A 20,910-nucleotide genomic window follows, 5' to 3' on the forward strand; every position below is an offset into this window, starting at 1 on the left:
GGAGTCAAAGGCTATTTTGGAGATATTGCTCTTATTTTAAGACATAAAATGTAGCAAAGCAAGATTTCATGATGAAGCATTGATGGATGGAGTGGATTCTGATCCCTTCTGATGACTGAAAGGAGGAAAGTACCTCATTCCACTTTCTGCAGATGTGCCCTGGAACGCTGAGCTGTAGCTGTAACACACCTGCAGAACTTTTTCCTGGGGTCAGGATCTGGCCCAGCAGCACAGAATGAAGGTGGTGTGCAAAGGAAGGGCTCACAGGTCATTGTTCAATCTAGGGCACACTTCTTCACTGATGCATAACCTGGGAGAATTGCCTTAATTCATCTCTGCCTCTGAATAGAGCATGAATGGAAGCATTGCTCTGCTAATCTGAAATTGAGTTCAATTGACAGCCAGAGAGCAGCATTGTTATTGGCTGAATATCATTAATTTTGATGTGACATATTTCTTAGTAATGGGAACATTTATATTATCTCTATTTTCAGAAAGCAGAAGGGGAAAAAATTCCACCACAACAGTATCAATATTTCAAGGGGAGGGAATGCAGTAGGGAACACTCTAGCATCTGTAACATTGCTTTTATTGATTACTATAGGTCTAAAAAAAACCCATTTTCACCTTTCTTCTCTACTTCTTCTCCCTCCAGAGACTGCTGAAGTGTGTGAAGAGGAAAAATAACACAATGAGAAAAAAATACAAAAAAGCAACCAGTGCCATGAATAATCCTGAAATATGGATGGAGATATGTATTTGGACAAGGTGAGTAGTGCTCAGCATAAAACCCTCACCAGGAAAGCAGAGCTTAAAGAAGACTTAGGGACAGCAATAGCTGATGAGCAGTTTTGCACAGGAATGATGTGATGGGTTGGATGATGTGGAGCAGAGCAAGCCAGGACAGCTCGTGTACTGTGGAAAACTGAACTGGGTGATGTGGAATGGTTCTGGATGGCACTGGTAAGAATGAAAACAGCAGTATTTGGCCCTCCAAAATGGAACATGTGATTCAACTAAGGCCTTTCCTTGTGATGCCCAGCAGCACAATGTGCTGAGCTCCCCTCGTGCATAGCCTGGTGGTACTGAGTAATGCGGTTGTTCTGTTAATGCTGGCAATGGATTTGCTTTGTGCTCTTTTCTCTTTAAGTGAGAGTAGGAGATGACCCATGAAAACTTTGAAGATGCTTCTGAGTCACCATGAGGAAAATGAGGATCAGTGTTGGGCTGGAAGGGGAAGGGAGCAGCTGGGTGAGGAGTACATCACGTTCCCTATCCTGTGAGACTGGCCTTCAGTGTAATGGAAGAGAATACAGAAAGAAAGCAAATCTACTGGAAAAAGAGGGAAGAAAATAGTGCTGGCTAAAATGAATATGAGCAGCTCAGCTGTGTTGCTCAGGGCAGCAGGTGGTGAGTTGGGGCTACAGGCTGGAGAAGGGCTTCAGTTGCAGTTGGTCATGTTCTGCTACACCTGTGATAATCAAAGAGTTAAAAGCTGCCCCTGGATAGCTTCAAATTGTCTCTTTAAATAAAATATTAAATTTGAAGGAAGGAAAGTAATGGGGCAACCAAAAGATGAGCTGGAGGAGCAGGGCTTCAAGTCTGTAGGGGTTTGGTAAGGTACAAGAGCTACCTTCCCTCTGCTTCCCTGAGAGAAAAGCTGTGTTTTATTGAAAGAAGGTTATGGGCAAGAAGATAGGTTTAAAGCTACCTATAAATCCTGGAAGGCAAGGATCTGAATTACTTTGTCTTGTTTTAGAAGTATAATTCCTGGTAATTGGTTTCTGAATTGAGAACAGGCAAATATTATACAATCAATCTCATATATGATACGTTTTTCTGTTCTGATTTTGCAGAGCTGAGGAGGGGGATAATTCAGTCCTACAAGTGATGTTTCAGCATGTTATTACTACCACAGTTTTTGAGATTTGCAATTAGTTTTGCCGGTGTGAGACATTTATTGCAACATAAATACCCCCCCCTCCCACCTCCCCATGTACCTTTTGCATCACCCTGTCAATGAGAAATGCTAGACTTGAGTTTGCAGTCTCTCCCAAACAGCATGGAAGCTTTCCATGCAAGAGGAACAAGAAGGGCTTTCAGGGCTATGTGAAGCCACAGCACTTCACATCATCCTGGTTGTGAGGAATGCTATTTTTTGAAGGGAAAAACCTGGTTGCTGGTGCTCAGCTTTGTGCTTCTCACATTTCCTTCACTCTTGATGAACTGCATGTACCAAAAGGCCATTTGTGACACCACTTGAGGAACTTCTCCTGTCAGAGATGATTCTGTGTTGTGAAAGTCTTCTCGGGATCATTATGCGTGCCTTCTCTTTTCTTCCACTCACAGCTCACCTATCTTTGTTTTTATTAAATAATGATTCTGAAATGTGCTTAAGAATGTAATTTTTAAGAGACTGTTATTTAATTATTGAAAATTTTGAAGAGGAGATATTAAACCAATTATTAATTTAAAGTTGATTATGAATCCCAGAGAGATAATTACTGAGGTCCGGGGCAATTTGTCTTCTATTCAAAATAGATTTTCACTTGATTGCATTGTATTTGTCATTTACATTTATGGTTATTACTGCAAAGGACTGCATTATCCTGCAAAGTACAAAATGTTTCTCCACAGTTGGCCATGGGCAAAAGGTCAGCTGAACTTTTCATGTGGACATGCTGTCTCTTGGAAGGAATCCATCCTTTCTCCCATCACCGGCAAAATTCACTCCAGTAAGTAGTAGTTCTATCACAGCAACAAGAAAGAACACTTCGTATATGTAACAACCACACTAAAATGTAATTTTGCTTCCAAAAGACATAGGTTATATTGAACTTCATCTGTACATAGAGTAGTGTAAGTAGTGATACTTAAAAGCTATAATGGCAAAAGACAACATAAGCGATGTCAGCTCTTAGAAGGAATTAATATTCAGTCCTCAAGTGTGATATCTTTTCCAGCATATATAGTGGCTGTAGAAATTTTAACCCTTAAAGATATAAATGGATCATCTCAGTAACGGGTAAATTAAATGCACATTAATGCATTAGTCTGGATTTTGTGTCTGCTCTACTGCAGAATGCTAAATACAAAGGATTGGTGAATGCTATGAATGCCTGTGCTTAAGCATGGCTGCAAATCATCTGTGAAATAGCTTTTTTGGATATTTGAGTCATAAATTCCACTTTAATTACTCTGGAATTGGAAGTAATAGTGATGCACTTCATCGTCAAACAGTTTCAGGAGGGCTGGAGCCTGTGGGTACCCAGTGGTGTGCTGCACCAATGTGGGTTTCCTTTCTGTCAGCTGCCTGCTTTCTGATGAAGTTTGTTGAGGGCATTGAGGTTCTTTTCTCTTTAATATGTTTTGAGAAGATGAAAATATATCCATGTCTTCTTTAAAGATGAGGTGCTCAGTGCATCCACCACAGAGAGGACAAATGCTCCCTGCTTCTCTTCCTACTCATGGAAAGACTAGCTTGACAGGAGAATGCTGCTGCTTGTGTTCAGTCACTTTTCATCTTGGAGTTCAAAGAGCATTATTTATCATCTCTTTTTTTGGAAAAGCATAAAAATGCTTAATTTTCATTGCGGCTTAATTTTCTTTCAGTGCACCTATAAATATGGTTAGGATGCCAATACTCCCCCTATTATTTCTCCCCCACCCTGAAAAACAAACAAACAAACAAACAAAAAAAACCCACCTGAGAATATGAACATTTCCTACAGGAGCTGAAAGAATTGCTATTCTTTCACTCTTACTGAGTGAATCCCCAGGAGGCCTCCCTTCATTGAAAGCCTGTATGAGAAAGTGCACTCTGTGTTTGGGTAGGAGGGATAAGGGATAGCAAGACTTTAATTTCTTTAGGTATTTCTGAACTGAACAGAAACACTGTGAAAATAGGGCTTACCTTACATCCAAGGACATGCGATGTCCAAGGTGATGTATATTTGAGTTTATGCGCCTTTCTGAGTGTATACGATGCGGTAATCTCATTTTTGTTTTCTTTAGACGCTGAACCCTTTGGCATGACACACAGCCATGGCCTCAGCCCCTACCCAAGGTCACCGCGGTGGGCAGGTTCCACTTGGTGGGCTCTGCTCTCACAGCTCTGCAGCACAGAGCACCAACAGCGCTCAGCTCCCACGGCAGTGAGAGGCGTTTGCTAATTAAACCTTCCCTCATCTGTGGGAGGGAGGTAAATATTTATTGTCTCATTTCGGAGTTGAAGCAACATGAGATAAGGCAGCACAATGACAAACGATGAGCAAGGGCTGCAGCAGTGCCCAGCCAGGAGCGAGGCCAACACAGGGACTGGCATGGCTCCCACCCAGGCTGAGCTGTGTAGAGATGGGTCCCTGCACAGGGCTCATTCACCTAATTAGATGCTGTTTGATGTTTTAAATCACTTTTGCAAGCCTCACAAAAGAGATATGAGTAACAAAGTACCTGTTTTGTAAATAGCAGGTTTTGGAAACACAGGTGTTTCTCAGTTTGCTACTACATCTCTCTGCTTTAGAAAGAAATCTAACTCTTCAGTCTTCACTGGATACACAAGGCACACTTTGAAGCAAACCTTGAAGGAACCATTCTGATGTGCCATAAGAGCAGTGCCCGTCCAGGTGCAGCAGGAGACTGTGCTTTACACACGCTGTGCTTGCTGGGGAGGGCTATGAGATTGCTTCGAGGGAGCCCCCAGCTTGCAGGCTTCTCTCTGAAACAGCAATTGTGTTATCATTAATACCATCCCACCCTCCTCTCCCCTGCAAATCTGGGCTGAAATAAGGCTGGAATTTCATTCATCAGTGCTTACTGCTCAAAGCAGAGCTGCTTTCTCGTGGTGTCCCCACAGACATATTCTGCTTTCCTGGGGATAGAATATTGAGCAGAAATTGCATCCAATCTTCAGTAAGACCGAGGTGTGGGAATGGGTCTGTGCTTTGGCTGCTTTCGCACTACCAGCTTATGAAAAATAATAAAGCGAGCAGCCAACTTGAGGAAACAAATAGGATATTATATAGTTTATTCATATGTGCTGCCTTCCATCCCATTTGTCACCATTTCATCCCACCTGCTGCTGAAAAATATTCTGTGGCGGAGAGATGCCTTCAAGGCGTTGTTGGCGCTCTCATGCTACAAGTGAATATCAATATCTGCTTTGAATAGCCTAAATGTATTTTAAACAAGGCACTTCCAAATTATTGCTGTATGACTGTGTGTGGGCTCTGCAGAACACCAATTAAAAGTCTGTCGACATTTCAACATGATCCACTGCAAGAATTTATTCCAAGAAGAAATTTGGCGTGTGGTGACCAAGACTGGGAATGCTTTTCCCCTTTTCTCTCCTTTCCTTTCTCTTTCTTTTTAGTCCCAGAGACAATATTTAATGCTCTAACTGCTAAGTAATTTAGTCAAAGAATTGCTCTATGTGAGAGGACAGAGTAAGGCAAAGGAATGGGTGTTTCATAGCTGCACAACAGCCCTTTGGTAAGTGTTTGGCACAGCTCAATGAAACGGCATTCAGAGGAGGCTTTTGAGTGTATAAAGGTTCTTAACGAGGTCAACAGATGCTGTTTGGAGGATTAGAAATATCTGCAGTTAACCAGAGCACCAGTAGCTCATTCTAATGTTTTCAGACCTCTGTGCTTTCCATGGGATAGGCTGTGAGGGAAGACACAACTGTGTGAAACTCAGTTTGTGTTTGGATAGTCAGGCCAGCAATGAGGGGTGCTGACCCAACACAGCCCTTCCATGGTGTGCTTCCCCCTGAGATTGATGGCAGTGTTTTCATCTGAGGTCTGCACTGTTTACCTCGAGATCTACTGTAGGATGAAGATTGTTGTGCAAATATGTATGCATAATTTAACATAGAAGAAGTCTCTAAAGTCACCGAGAGTTCAGTGCTCTTCAGTGCAGTGGTAGCTGTAAATATGATGTATTTCTGGGAGTCTGAGAAGTACTGAGCTCTGTGCAGGCAGAAGGACCCTTCTCCTGACTACTGGGTAACTCCAGAGGTGTTAGGGGCTGTAAATGAGAGGAGCTCATTTAACAGAATGAATAACCTCTGCTTAAGAAAAGCAAAAGGGAAGCACAACCTCTCATGGAGGAAGGCTGGTGGTTTTCTACTTGTGTCTTTATTTTTGTGCTTCTACATTTTATTATTATTATTTCCCTTTCTGTTTCTGTTTGCTTGATTTTCAGAGAAAAATCACAGTGGAGAAGAAGTGAACAAGGTGTGCTGTGTTCCTCTAAGAGCTGCCAAGGACCCTATCAGATGATTTCAGCCTTTGAAGGTACAGACTGAGCAAAAAGCTAAGGAGTAGATGATGTTGTTCTCATTTTAAGGTAAGAACTTCTGCTCAACTGTGCCCATCAGTGCTCTCCTGAAGCTGCAAGACTTCAGAGCAAATCACAGAATGTCCTGAGTTGGAAGGGACCCACAAGGAGTGCTGAGTCCAGCTCCTGAACTCCAGTGCTTTTTGAATGATTAAAGGAACCCTTATTTGCCCCCAAACCCATTCATTACCCTTTTCATTCTTTCTAACCCCAAGCACATCAAAATACAAAGACTGCTGCCTCCAGACCTGTGCTTTCCCAGATTCCCCAGCCAGCTTAGCAAACTGGTTAGCACAAGATGTTGCTCCTGGATTTGTTCATGTTCTCCTCACTGTTGAGTGCCTACCAAAGCAGCAACCAGCACCAAGAGGCCAGCGCTGCACTGTACTGGGGATGCTGACCTGGGAGCCTGAGTGCAGCAGGGCTGTCCTGGGCCGCTGCATGTCAGCCAGGGGAGAAGGATTCTGAAAGATTGCCTCTGAAATTTTCCTTGTGGTGCACTAACTGAAAGGAGGAGTGCTGGCTTGCAGCAAGGTACAGCAGCATAATGGAAGGCTGCTAGAATCAAACAGGGAGTGCAGATGCAACTGGAGCTTGTAAAGTGGTGTACTGTTATGGCCAACAGTACATCTACAGTAAGTGTTTTATCTGTGTTGTTATAGCTGTGCTGCTGAGGTTGTTATACATCTCAGAATCAGATTTTGTTCTGAAAGCTGTGAAGTGTCTGATTGCAAGTGAATTAATATTGAATGTGGATGAATACTGACATTTGTGCTTCTAGAGGTGAGGTACATCTTTGAGAATACTTCTATGGAAGATAAAGGAGCTTGTGTAAAGTGAGAAACTAATGTTAAAAAATACAATTCCCCTTCCCTTACACACCAAATTCTTGTTTTGTTTGCTAGCAATCATATGCATTGTAGTCCATAAATGCCACAATCAGCGGAGGACTGGAGTTCCTGATGTCTGCTTTGGCACTTATCTCTCAATAGTTGGCATTCATTATCAAGATGATAATGGCTGTAGAGGACTGACATGTTTGGGTTTTTCTTTAACACATCCGAAATGCCTCCTGCGTACAAAGAGCCTTTACCCGCATGCTCCTTTGAAGACTTGAGATATGCAAAGGATGTAGCAGAGGTTTGTGCCAGGTCATTTGGATTTCTTCTTTCTGTGATTTATGCTTGTTGACTTCAAATGCTTGCCCCACAGAAAAGCTGCATCATAAAGCTATTGAAGTCAGGCAGCTTCTTTCTTCTACCTGACCCTCCAATCACATGGAGGAATGCAGAGTGCTGCAAGAGCAAGATGCTGAAAATGAATTGCTCTGTGCTCACTGGTGTGCCCAAGGACTGCGAAGCAGACAGTGCAGATGTGGTTGCCAGCACCCATGTGCTTACTGTTCTGGATGTTCATTAATTTGGTCTCAAATTGGCTTTGAAATGTTGTCAAATGATTCCTTTGTGTTCTTATCATAGAATCATAGAAAAGCCTGGGTTGAAAAAGACCACAATGATCATCTAGTTTCAGCCTCCCTGCTATGGGCAGGGTTGCCAGTGCCCAGACCAGGCTGCCCAGAGCCACATCCAGCCTGGATGTTCTTCTTTCTGATGTTCCTCTTATTGTCTTATAAAGTGCTGGTAATGAATCAAAGCTCTCCTAGCTGCAATGGCTGAAGACCCCATTTAACCTTTACACTCTTGAAGCCATTTCATAGGGATTCAAAATGCATTGGAATAAAAGGGAACTCTTCATTTCCTGGCCATCTTTCTCAAATTTGCTATGCCACAAACTGGCATCATGCCATATCAATATTGCCCACCTGGCAACCATTGGCACTGCACATTTCTGGGAGGACAAAGGCAGGTGTCTCTTGTGGAGGGGGTAGGTGATGTGGGGTACAGCATGCAGCTGAGCTGCTCCAGGGATTGTGCTGGGGGCACAGTTCTTCTCTGCATTTCCACTGCTGCAAGGCTGAAGCTCCTTCTAGCCTGCCTTTGAGTCATCTCTGTGTGGGGAAAATAAAAGCAGTAGGTGGTCACAGAGGAAATAGAGATTTTAGAGGAGAAAACAATATAGATTTTAGAGCTATTCACACTTATTACTTACACAATTTAAATATCAGATTGAATAAATGGGAGTTGTTGCAGGAGGTATTTCTCTTATTTAGGGTAAGGATTATGTAAGCTTTCTCCCTTTAGGAATGCGGTAAACATCCAGATAAATGTATTATACTTAATGGTTTGGAAAGTATTGCGTACATCCAAGAGGGCAAAGGAAAAAGAAAACAGAGACAAAGGCAATAAAGCATTCCGTTATATAAATGTTTGTGCAGAGTATCTAAACGGTGTCATTTTGAGACCTCCAGGTAGAAAAAGCATTTATTATCCGGTGTCAGCTTCTGCTTCTGACCTTGGCAGAGTCTCTAAGTCCAAAATTTCCCATTGTTAACAATCTTCTCTAAAAAAGTATCTGGTTTCATGTTTGTTTTGCTTTCCTTCCCTTCAAAATGTATTTGTTTGTTTATTTATTTAACTCAGCTCACTGAAGGGAAGTCTTTGTTTCTTACTGTGTTTGTTCAGGGCAACATTAAATGCACAGAGGGTGTCGTTACAAGAAATGGAACGGAAGAGCAAATGGGCTTCAGCCTGCTCTGTCTGTGAGGGCAATTAGGGAAGCAGTGAGTGTCTCCTGTTGTGCACACAGAACTGGAGGCAGAAGGGCTGAATCGTGACTTGTGCCTTGGAAGGCAGGGATGAAGAGAGGATGTGGCAGAAAGATGGACCAAAGTCTCTCATAGATCTCATTTCTGTCTCTTGGAGGAGGCAGTCATTAACCTCCCACTGCTAAAGTGTTGCCATCATCACTTATTTTGACATCCCTGGTGGTGATGAGGAGGTCCTGGCAGCTGGCGTTGGCCTGGCTGGGTCATCCAATGGATGGGCAGCCCACACAGCAATGGGAAAAGGATATTCATGTAGGATCAAATGTGAGACACCATGGGGAAGGGTGGCAGGAAGAGAGAGAGCCTGGCCACCATGATTTGTGTAGCTTCTCAGGACAGTCATAGAATCATAAAATGGTGGGATGGAAAGGCCTTCAAAGATCATCTAGTCTGACCCCAGCTGTGTGCTGGGTGTAGTGGCATGATATCATGGTCTTAGAACCTCTCTTTCTAAAGCATCTTCCACCTCAGCTTGGTTTGTTGCTCCTCCATGCCTGGCATCTTGGATGGGTCTGTAGGCGCCAAGGAGGTTGTGACCAGGTGGAACTTTCTCTCCCCAGTACCTACGTGATTTTGAAAAGGGAAATCTTAAGTGTGGAAAGGGAGATTTAAAGCAGTTCTGGTTTTTATGTATAGTCCTTATGTTAGTGATGTTCCATTTAGAATTCAAAAGGCAAACCCTTCTTTTCTAGTGTAGCATTGCAAGCACAGCTGTAAATTCACTTTGACCCAGAATATAAGTTTCAAAACTGTTGGACCTCTCTGTTTAAAATATGCTGGCTGCTTCTCACAGATCACTGGGAAGCTCTGCTCTGGTGTTGTGTCAAAACAGATTTTAGACGAACAAATCAAAAACTCCTCAGCAGTGCACTGCATGAAAAAGTAATTTGAAGGGCTAAGGCCTATACTGTGATGCTCCATAATCCTGTCCCACTGCGTTTCTCTGAGTAAATACTCTTGTAAAAGGCACGTCACTGTTCTGGTTTATAAAGCTTTATAATTACAAAAATGTAATCAATAAAATATATTAAGTGGTTGCTGAGTAGAAAGAACGATTAAGGCACAAGATGCTTAATTCACAGATACATTTAGAGCAATTTCCAGAGTGAAGAAGAGTAACATTTTCATGGAGTTAAATTCTAATCTGTTACTCACGAATAACTTTCCTATTTCACTTGCTGGCTTCCAGTCAGTCACTTGGGAATTTCCATGTTATAGCAAAGAGGCTTTGTGATAAATCTGTGTATCTGCTATATTTATATGTAGATTCATTATGTCAGTGCATTGCTGTCACTTTGCCCCACACAACGGTATGGGGAGGGACTGCATATAGACATATGTATACTGAGTAGCAAAGAGTATTCTACAGAATATTAAGTTCAGATGATGCCTTTTCCCTATTCAAGAATGAAAAAGGAGTACAGTTTGTTGTCTTCCTTCAGGTTTGTGATTTGCACGTTCCACAATTGTGAGTATTAGCTCTTGTATAACACAGGAGTATTTATTTCTGAGCAAGCAGCATGTGTGTTCTAGGGAAGTCGTTATATTTAGAAGGTCTCATTATTCCTGACAATGATATCACAATTAGGAACCGTTCACAGAAATTGCATATTATTTCTGTAATATGGTCTTTCTGCATTGGCAGAAATACATTTTGGGACAAGCTTCTCATTACTGACATGTAGTTATACAGTGCTGCTAAGTAAAATTTGCTCGAGGTGAGAAGTTGGGGAGTTGTTAGCTGGTAACAGGTTGTCAGCCCTTATCTCTGACAGACGTAGCGTGCTATTTACCCTTCAGTGCATGCAGAAGGACTCAAATTGGAGGAGGGTGGAGATGGCTGCAGAGGTGTCTGCTCCTCCAGTGGAGGCTGTTCTGCTCCCTCAGGTCAGTGCCAGCTGCAAGGCAAGGAAGGGGCTCCAGGAGTGGGCCTGGACCTCAGTGTGTCAGGAGAACACCGCGGCTCCTCTGTAGTGCATGTCTTTGTGAGCCTACTTTATCACACCTCACCTGTTCATACAGTGCTGTGGGTGCATGCTGGGTGTTCTAAACTGTTCTGAGTGTCTGACAGTATTCTTCATTCAGAAGATGAATTTCCAGCAGAGCCGTCCTTCGCCAATGCCCTGATAGCTGAATGTGAAGGAGCTTTATTTTGCTAGGCCCTCATTCAGATACTGTGCTTCTCGTTGGTACAATTGCTTCCGTAGGAGCTGTACTGCTTCATTCATCCCAAGGCCCAGCCCAGAGCCATTGCCTTTCTCCTTGGGTGTTTCTGCTGCTTCTAATTGCTGCTTCTAACATCCCTGCAGTGCCATGAGGAGTCTGGAAAAATGAACTCAGCAAGGGAAGCTGTTTGTAAGGCTGTGTGGTGTTTCCACATTCATTTAACTTCTGCGGGACATGCAATAAATCTGCCACTCACTCCTCACTGTTGGGAAGAAGCCCCATGCCTGCGTGTTGCAGAAGTGTGAGCCTTGCTGCTGCTCCGTGTGTTACATGTGCTGAAGTAGTGAAGCGGATCCTTAAACCAATGGGCTGCCTTCTGATTAAAGATTACGATAGTTTGTGGTTAGGGTCAATTAGCTGAATTATTTCTTATGGAAACAAATACCAGTTCCCATTTCCTGAATTCTTCTCTCCCCAGGCAATAGTCCCATGTTAATTTTGAGGGCTGATTGGCAGAGGAACGTGCTGCTGTGACCACATGGACTGATGGATCTGAAGATGTGATGAATGCTCTTAAAGTCAGGTACTTTAGGCGATGTTTCCCATGTTACCGTTGGTGTTAATGCTGTACTTATGCTAAAAGTAACGTTTTATTAAGCTACAAGTGTTTAATGGATTTTACCTAAGCTTTTAAACTTTAATTAAATTTATTATTTGAACTTGGCTACATAGATAAGCTTTTCATGGTGCACTAATTGTGTAATGCTTTTTCATTGTCTAAAAATCCCATTTCCACCCTCTTAAAAATCCTATCAAAAATACCTTTATTTTCTCTCAGTCCTTAAATAAAACTGTGTGTACCAGACAGTTTTTCTCACTGCTCTGATTAGTTCTCTGGTAATGTGAAGGTTAGATACTGGTTCTTCAGCCTTCTATCTTTTGAGTTGCCCAGTAGGAGAATGCAAATGTAGCACACATAAAAAGATCTTTCATCTTAATTCAACCCAATGTTTTCATAACAGTATAGTTATTAGCTGCTTGGTTTTTATTGCCTTCTGTAATAAGCAACCTTAACCAACAAGTCTGGGGGTGTTTAATAACAGCAGAAATGCCTTCAGTGCCCATCTCCTGGGTGTGTTCCCAGATCCAGGCGAGATGCTTTCTTTGTGTTGATGGAGAGATTTAAAGTACAATAAAAGGGGATATCAGCAAAAGCATTTTTGATCTTTAAAAAAATGGAATAAAACCCTTCTAGATATGAAAGGCTTTCCAAACCTATCACAAATGAGAACAGAAGAGATGTCTGCATTTCTGTTCAGAAAAGGGATATCCACCTTCACACCTCCTGCCTGGTGGAAAGCTGCCTTAGATCCCACCTGCACCCTGTCACCAATAGTCACTGCATGTGTTTGCTGCTTAGGTCTGTGGACACTGAATATGAACAATCATGTCTCCATCAAATGTGAGCTGGAAAATTAATGGACGTGTTATGGAATGTTACTGCAGGCTGTTTCCTACTTTGAAAGCAACATTTGGGGTTTGTCCTGATACTGTTTTCTCATTGAAGCCTGAGCTTGACTTCAGCCACAGTCTGTCAGGAAGAGAATATTGTGTTGAACAGCACTGCAACCAACAGATGGTTTTTCACAAACCAGTTCTCAGCTCTCTGTCACTATGCCCTCTCTATACACCATATTCACACGTTACTATTTATACATTATGTCACATGCTAATTTATCGCTCTTTATTAACAGATACAGAACAGGACAACTTCAATGGTGAAGTCAGCTCCTTTTATTGGCTTTGAGTTTGTTGACTGTGATCTCTATTTTTCAGAGAAAAGAAAACAAACCACGGATTTCTTTCTTTTCTAAAGCATTTATTAGTGTGATGACCTCACAGCTGAGTGTATAACCTAATGAACAATCCTTCTCCAGAACGTGGTAGTGGGAATGAAGAACTGATCTACAGAACCCAGTGAGTAAGTACCAGGTACAAAGTACCTTTTTACAGATCTACATAGAGTCAGTTCATGGCCTCCTTGCAAAAGCTGCCTTGCAATTTAGTGAAGTAAGTTATGCTTAGGGGTTGGTTGGAATTGTTTTCTAATTTCTAATAGCATTATATAATTTTTCTCCTTGCTATTTCTCCCTTCCCTTATTAACAGATCAATACATTATTCTGTGATAATCGTTTATATCTCTAAAGGACTTTATCTGCCTCCAACCTGTGCAGCAGCCAAGCACATGGCATGCTATCTGTTGTATTCAGAGGGTACTGCTGGTAATTGATAAATGCACTGCAACTCCATGGTTATGCGAATGTGGGCTTCTTGTCAGTGGTCCAAAAAGTGAAGAAAAAATGTTCTTTGTTTTTCTTTTTTCCACATGTGTTGGAAATCATAAAGTCTACTTTCAATCAGTTTAGCACAGATTATTCCAAAGGTTGTTGAGATCATCTGTAGTTTTTCATTGGTTTCAACAGGTTATGGATCCTCCTAAATCAAACCCCACTGACTTACACAACCTTGAAAGGTTTCTGTAAATTATAGCATCGTAGGGAGGAAACACTTAACTCTTACTGTAGGGTTTTATATCTGATTTATTTACCCTCTCTGGAGAGTCAGATACGTACAATGACTTTCATTCGCTCTTTGAAACAAGAGAGATCCCAAACTTTGGATTGTTTTGCTTTTTACATACTTCTGATTATGATGGCAAACATTTTTAAACCTGCCCATGTCTCATGCCTCTTATCTGATGAACACTATTAGTTGTGTAATAAGGATCTTGGACAAACTCTGTTCTGTTGAAAATTTTGGGCTGAGCCCACTTGTGAGCCACTGCTACAGGTAGCACAGCTTTCAGTACCACTGGGTTGCTCGTTCTTTTGATTTGACATACATTGTTGAAGTTGGCCATTGTCTGTAAACAATGAGTTGCTATTAGCATTTACTCATTCTGCTTTGTGGTTGTGGTGTCCTCTCCTAGTGAACAGCAACAACTCTTTTGCCTTCCTCATTGGAATCATCATCTAAAATGTGTTGTTGTCCATGGGAGCACTTTCATCACCACTGGGAATTCAGGTCTTTGAAGTGGCTCCTAGGTATTTCCCTACTGTTTTCATGTCTTAGTGATGAAATATGGGGCCTTGATTGTAGTTATCAGTTTATGGCCTTTCTTTAGTGGTTGAGCTGCTTGTGTTTCTGAGGTTAGGTGGAGAAAGTTGGTTGTGTGGTAGAGATTTGCTGAGTATATGAGACAATGTTCCAGAGGAATCAGCAATGGGAGATGGGATCTGTGTGTTCAGAGCATTTCAGAACAAGAATAGCTGATCTTTCATGACACTAATGGAAATCCTATGAAAAAATACATTGGGTAATTCTGGGTAATTCTTCTGAAACACAACATTCATAACAATGGTTCTGTGTCCCTTTCTTCTTATGTGAGTTTTAAGGGCAGAAAACACCAAAAATATGGTGGATAACTTGGTTCCAAATATTTAATGGAATATAAAATCTGTTCCTATAATGTAGTGCTATTTTAGAAAGCTTATTAACATTTTATATAGTGTACAGTGTATGAAAGTAATGGTCCAATTATTTATGTGGCAAGACATCCCTAAAAATGTTCATATCCATTCTGAATGTTTTAATAAGGTACTAAAAATTGCCATAATCCACTGACACTAAAGCTTTTCTTGGTAACAGTCCTCAATTATATCCATACTACAGTTTACTTTAACATCCTCATTAAACCTACTTTTTCATGTTTTAAGCAAGTAGTCTTAATGCACTTAAATGACAGTGTTAAATCATATATGATTTCTAAACATTCACTATCACAATGAGAACTTCAGCAACATATCAGCAAATGACAGAGACATGCTGAAGATATTTCTGTGTGTGCTAATATATACTAAATACCTACATCCATCTATGTGCTAATACAGAACATATATTATATAGTTATATGCATGTATGTATGCATGATAATGTATCTCTGAGAGGCATATTTATCCACTGAAATGAGTAAATTCTGGATTTGGCCAATTTGGGCCATGTATTGGATTCAGGGCATTTTTGTGTGGTAAACACAAAGAAGGGTTTTGGGGGAAAGTATCCATATAATTTCCAGCAGCAGCAGTCTAACTTCATTGAAATATGTGATCTTCTCTGATCACACACAACTTTAAGTGTTTAAAAATGAATACCACTTTTAAAACAGTACTTAAAAGTTAATCAGATAGCATTACTTTGGTCTTCAAGATCCAAAAATGAAGTGCACTAAATAGCAAAAGTGCAGATGTCAAGCAGATATGGACCCACCTCCAGCAGGTGATGCCCAACCTTCATTTTTACTCCCCAGCTCCATAGAACTCCCCCATTTTTCAGATGTCTGCTGTTTTCATTGGAACTTTTACGAATTCAGCTTCTAGCACTATAGGGGGTGTTGATTGATTTGGATGCTAATCCAAATGTGAGGCAGCTGTTACACCCACTGGCTTCAGTAAAGTTATTCCAACCCATAAAAGCCTGTAAAAAGCCAGACAGTTACATTGCAGTGTAGGAGGGATTTCCTGTGGCAAGGTGATCACAGTGCGGGGTATCACCCTTCTGTCCAGCACTTCCATGCTGTGCTGAGCCAAAAAGGTGGGAGGCATTAATAGCCATGCTCAAAATCTGATTTGTTCATATGAATGTTGTATAGAGCAGTGGCTGTGCTGTTATTAAAGACTCATAGCCGTAGGGGACAGCTTATACAAGGTTATTACACCTCATAGTCATAAGTCAGCCCCAGCCACTTCCCTGCAATGGATGGCAGCATTCCTGCATTTCCTGAAAAAGGCGCTGTGATTACCACCAGCTAATTATCGCTATCTGTCTCTCTATAGGACATGAGCATATCTGTGAGCGTGGTCCTTTTCAGTCCATCTAAATGCACAAGCATTCATGTGAGCACATATTAACTGCCAAACACAATATTGAACACAGAATTTGTTTCTTCATTTAATATATGCAACAGAATTAAATTAAACCTTACCATAAGCAGGGCAGACTTTAGTTATTAATCCTCCCAAGAGCAACTGTAATTATTTTTGCCAGCACTAATTTCATTTGCATACGTATTGTTAAATTGCAAATCACAGTGAACCAAGAAGAGTTTCTGTATGCTTAGTTAAATTGAGCAGTGTTGCTTGAGTACATGGACTGTAGTAGCTAAAGTGCTAATTTTAAGGGGAAAAAAAGCAGCAACGTGCAGCATAAAAAGGCAAATGAACATCTCTGAGTGTTTTCTGTTGTCTCTGTTGTTTGCAAGAAATTTCCAGAGAGAGATTGCTGCCCCAGACATGGCTTGAACAGCTGGGTTTGTCCTACAGAGCACAACTGAGCGTGGCTCAGCACACTGGCCAAGCCTATAAAGAACCATCACAAAGCATGGGTGCCCCCCTCCTGCCCTGCTCAAGTTCTGCAATAGCAGTGAAACATTCAGGCAATTTTCTGGAGAGGCCTGAGTGCTAAGTTAACATTAATCTGCATGAACTCTGATTTGGAGATCCTTCCTGTAGAACAAGCTCGCTAATAACCCCAATTATTAGGTGTCCTGCTTTTATATTTCTATTTCCCCTTCAGCTGCAACTGAAAAATAACTGTAATAGGACTTTGTCTCGCATTCTGTGCATGTTGTGTTTTGTACTTATACACAACATGCAACTGTCAGGCAAAAGACATGAGCAGATAGATATTTTGCTTGGGCTAGTTCCCATTACAATCTATTACAAAGCTTTGTTCTGTCTCTTTATTTCTTATTGCAAATGATTATTTTGGCCTGGGCTGAGGCAGCGTGCCTTTTTCCTGTTGGCAGTTGTTCTTGTTGGAAGCCAAAAAATAAAGATTTGGCATAAGAAATCTCAGATGGTTTTTCCTTTCTCTCTTGTTTCGGGACTTAGTGTCAGTTTTAGTATTCAGAACCATCAGATATGTATTTAGAGGCTGTTGGATGGGACAATGCGGACTTTGGATTTGCCTTATGTGTTATGCAGTTTTTCATCATTTTTGTAGGGATTTGCTGAGAGAATTAATATGTGGTGAGTGATAAAGGGACAATTCATGAAGAAGATGGGCTGAATCCTATCTGTTTGTCTGGGCTAGCGGCAGTGCAAAGCCAACTGCTCCACAAATAACTGGGCACTGTTTCACTGCCATTCTTCACAGAAGAAATAATTGGCCTCACATGGGGTGTGACAGTTGGCCTTCTTTCCTTCTTTTCAATGGACCCATGAGACTCACCTGGGTGTTTCTTCAGTCTTCCTGATGATCTTTTTTGACAATGAGCACTTAGCACAAGGATGGCTTAAAGCAATTAGGAGGATAAAAAACCACCATGTGCTGAAATGAAGATGGCTGGGGTTTGCCGCTGCAGTGTGCATAGCAATACATTGCTATTGCAAAGTACCCAGCTGCATCCCTGGGAGACTGTTAAACTGAGATAATTTAACCTTGAAAAATTATGAAAACAGACACATTAATAAAGGAAAAGTTGCCAAGAAGTAGGGAGGAGAAGGAGGATGTGGCAGTATCTCAAAGCCACAGCTGGGAACTGCACAAAGCTTTTCTCCTTCTCAACAGGCAGAGTGAAATAAGATGGTTTTATTAAAGAAAAACTGGGGTGTTTTTGTTTGTTTGTTTGGTTTGGTTTGTTTTCCCCATAAAAGGGCTCAAAAGGCAGAGAACGCTAAAAAAGAAACGGTCAACATGATTTCTTAATGTACAGCATTTAAAACTGGTTTCTCCTTACAAATAACAAACTGAAGTAACGTTCAGTTCTGCTGAGAGCAAGTTTGTAAGTTGCATCCTCAATGATGTTGTGCATGTAGTCAGAAATGGTCCAACTGTTTTGTGTTTGAATCAGAGCTCCCCAGCGCAGTCCAACCTTCTAAGCTTCATACTGACCTCTTATTTCCCAGGTTATTTCTGAGCAAGGTTTACCTGTTCCTTTCAGTTACTTACATTAGATTTCTATAAGTTACTGAAAGCATTTAACTTATATGTGGTGTTCCCTTTTCTTACTCAAAGAATAATTTTGCTAGTGAGAAAAGAGCACAGTTGTTTTTTTTTTTTAATGCAAGGGGTATAAAGGAAAAGAATCCCTTTGCTCCGTGTCATATTTGTACTGTCTGTGAAGTGCTGTATGTCAGATTGACCTTGGGCTAGAATGGGTGATGCAGAGCAGTTATTAACAGCGTGGGCATCCATGTAATCTTTCATCAAGAAATAAAGAAGGGAAATAATAGTCCTTGTCTTAGTAGGGTTTTATAAACACAGATTGCACAACTGCCCTCTGTAACTCCACAGATAAAAGCAAGTTAAGGAGGACATCTCATGGAGGGTTTTATAACCAAGCAAGAAAATGCTGTAAGAAATTATGTATGTCAAGTGAGAGGTGTGTGTGTTTCCTCTAACTCTGCCAGCAGCTTTGCTGCAGACTGCTTGGGAGGAAGAGGATGAGGGAATGCCATTAAAAATACGTTGGATTGCAAGGAAAGCAAGAGAGTTGTCATGGGGACACAGGTTTATGAAAACCCACAGCCATGAGCAGCATCTCCTCCTGTTCCCTGGCTGGTGATGGAGGTGTCAGTCAGCCCTTCAGGGGATTACAGAACAGCAATGGGAAGCAGTCCTTGCTCTGCTCGCCCCTTCTGTGACTCCACGCCGTGGTTTGCAGTAGTGCTCAATACAATAATCACAGGTATTTGTCAGCATAATGGGAACTTCTGGAGTGCTTTATTTTAGCTCTCTAAGACAAATATGAATGTAATTTCTCACTGGGTATCTTCTGCATGATCCATGCTATGTGAATTCTGTTATTTGCTCTGGGATGACAGTACCACTGTCAGTGTCTCCTGAGTGTATTTAAAATTTAGTTCGTCCTGGAATCTCAAAGGTGAAATGAAACATTGGAGCCATATGGATTTTAAAGCACTGTTTCTTCTCCAGACCAACTGCAATGGAAGAGATGGAAAAAAGAATCCATTAGCAGCTGAATTTGTGTCTGTCACTGCAGAAGGAGCTGCCGTTGGAGCTTTGCTGGACTCCTGCTGCTCTGTAGGTATCAAGATATGGGGTTGGAATGAGTCATTTTGTGCAGTTTCCCAAATCTGTAATCCTCAGAATCTGAATGCAGAACACTTCTGTTGCTTTTATCAGTTCTGAACTTGCTCACAAGAAAAAGCTGCTGCATGTGGTACTTGTATCACATTCAGTCCCACAGTGTGACCTTCTTTCTTTGGAAATGTCAGGGATAAGACTGCAGATGTCTTCAGCCCCACTGCAAAAAACAGCTGACAAAGAGATGTCCCAATCTGTTGCACAGCCTATGAATGAACAGCACAGATTGTGCTGCAATTCCTGTGAATGGAATTCTTTCTTTCTTGTTTCTGATTCAAAAAGATGAGCTATAAGTGCAGGTGTTGGGATTATTTTCTTTTTCTTCTATTTAATTTTTGGTTAACTTTAATACTAAAATACAGGGAAAACATATGGAATGTGTATAGATGTATATATCTATTGTCTTGTGTCTTTGAATATATGGTCAATGAGTTGAATGAATGTACTTCAAAATTTTGGTGAATAATGCAAACTTTATTTGAAAAAAGAGCATCCCTTGAATCAAGGCCATGAAGATGAGCACTTGTAAAGGGGAAAAATAGGGACAATTGTTTTAGGAGTCAAGCATTCAAAATAGGAGAGAATGTAGGTTGGGTGTCAAAGGGCCATGCTGTTTGAGTCCACTGAGCTATGAACTTGTAGCTGCCCCGTGGACAATGGAAGGCCCCGGTTGGAAGAGGTTTCAGTAATATCTTTATCCCATCAATTTGCTCAAAGAAAAAGGCTTAAGGTCTGGAGAACCTCTGTTATTTAATTAAATATCTCTCCTTCTGTATTTCCACATGTAAAGCAAATTCAAAACTTAAAAAAAAAAAAAGAAACTTTAATCTTGTCCCAGAGCTTTAAATGGTTTGTAGAACCTCTGTCTTTTAAGTGTTGTGACACTGGGGAACCAATTAAACATCATTAACCAATGTGTTTGAATGGCTCAAACTGAGCCTTGCTGTGGGACGCTAAGCTTGGCTGAGAGCAGCTGAGGTCTGAAGGAAAAGAGGAGTTAAATGCTGGTGTAGAGTGCTGAGTTCCCCTCTCAGTATTCCCTTGCTTGGCTTCCTACAGGTCTGACTTCAGAAGTGTTCAGGTACCTGAAAAACCCAGCTCCTTCTGAACACAAGGGAAGCCGATTTGTGTCTTAAGCTTTTGTGCATTTCAGGTGTTTAAGTGTTTATATTCATGGGCTGCTGGCACTATGAGAGGTTTGCCTACACTCCTCTGCCCCACATAACTGGCTGCTCCCAAGCAAACCTCCTATAATCCCAATTGCTTTGGCTGTACAGCCCACGTGCAGTTGTGTATTTAATTCCCATAGCAGTTTGCTGAGTGGAGATTTGTTCTCATTCTGCTCCAGAGAGGTCTCAGTGCTCTCTCTTCTTTTTTACCCTGTTTGCATGCAAAAGATATTTCATAGGTAAGGTGAAATGTCCTGAGCTGTTTGTGAGGAGTTCTGCAATAAGCAGTGTGCTAAGCAGCCATGCTGTGACATCGCATTGCTCACAGTGACATTAGAGCAAAA

The 20,910-nt window shown here is 41.4% G+C and overlaps 1 long non-coding RNA gene across 16 annotated transcripts in view; it reads left to right on the forward strand.

The window, feature by feature from the left end:
• Positions 1-20,910, forward strand: part of LOC107320017 — a 41,512-nt gene that overhangs the window by 3,493 nt on the left and 17,109 nt on the right. For 10 of the 16 annotated variants that reach the window (XR_004308804.1, XR_004308807.1, XR_004308808.1 and 7 more), the window contains exons 3-9: positions 656-768; positions 860-2,735; positions 4,015-4,201; positions 6,205-6,348; positions 11,709-11,813; positions 13,067-13,211; positions 19,227-19,334. This is a non-coding gene — a long non-coding RNA (uncharacterized LOC107320017). Of the gene's footprint in view, positions 1-655; positions 769-859; positions 2,736-4,014; positions 4,202-5,449; positions 5,800-6,204; positions 6,349-11,708; positions 11,814-13,066; positions 13,212-19,226; positions 19,335-20,910 lie in introns of those variants that run through there. The other 6 variants (XR_004308805.1, XR_004308809.1, XR_004308799.1 and 3 more) reach the window with 6 other exon arrangements.

This window comes from Coturnix japonica, chromosome 12 (assembly GCF_001577835.2).
Source record: "Coturnix japonica isolate 7356 chromosome 12, Coturnix japonica 2.1, whole genome shotgun sequence".
NCBI lineage: Eukaryota > Metazoa > Chordata > Aves > Galliformes > Phasianidae > Coturnix > Coturnix japonica.